This window comes from Acomys russatus, chromosome 4 (assembly GCF_903995435.1).
Source record: "Acomys russatus chromosome 4, mAcoRus1.1, whole genome shotgun sequence".
Taxonomy (NCBI): Eukaryota; Metazoa; Chordata; class Mammalia; order Rodentia; family Muridae; genus Acomys; species Acomys russatus.
The window spans coordinates 69,334,164-69,335,131 of record NC_067140.1 but is presented as its reverse complement, the minus strand read 5'-3'; positions in this window follow the sequence as shown (position 1 = coordinate 69,335,131).

Below are 968 nucleotides of genomic sequence, written 5' to 3'. Positions count from 1 at the left end.
CTGGGTGCTTCAGAGAATTAAGAGCTTGCCAACGAGGTAAACGCAAAATACAAATCAATGTCCACTTCTTTATGAAGGCCACAAGACAATCAATTGTGCATATATATATGACCACAATGTTAATAAAGAAGAAATATTATACTTTATTTCGTACTTTGGCCAGATCAGCCCCCTGGAAGGGATCATAGGTTTAAGAAAGAACAAGGCGCTATTATCACGTCCCGACATGGTCACAGTTTTCCTAATTATTACCACTGGTCCTGCTTTGTTCTTTCTGCTACGAGGGCGGCGAGAGCTTTTCTATCAGATCTGTAAATGTCTGGTTCTTATCCAAATAGCCCCACTAATAAGAATGAAGTTCTCACGGATTGGACAACCACTCTGCAACATTCCTGAGAATTGAATAATATAATAATCTTGAAAGTCAGCAGAGTGGATTATCCATTTTTTTTTTTTTTTGGACTTGAACTTGTGAACTTTAACAGTAGTGCTGCAAAAAACAAAAAGCAAATGTGCAAGCACTTTGCCCAGTAACCTTCCATGTAGACGACTTCGCATCTTAAATACACACACTGAAAAACAACTACAATTTTTTTTTTTGGAAAATTATATACAAACCCGATATTTCTTTTGATTACATATAAATACAAATTAACTATTTCTTCCTACAAAGTGGTTATAATAGTAAATAAATACAAAATAACTCTGACCATCATACTTCATGTGCTGGAGTTGAACCCACATAAAATGTACAACTAAATACATTTTAAATCTTTAAGGAATAATTCTCTGATTAAAACATTTGTTTTCCCAACTTCTTTTCGTAGATATAAATATATTTTCAAAATAGCTGTGTTTCTTTTCCATTCCATCCCATAAATAAAGTCTTCATTGGGAAATAGTAAAGTGTCAGCTGGTTTTTTTTGGGGGGGGGGGAGAAGGGAGCAGGATGTTTCTTTTTCTAAATA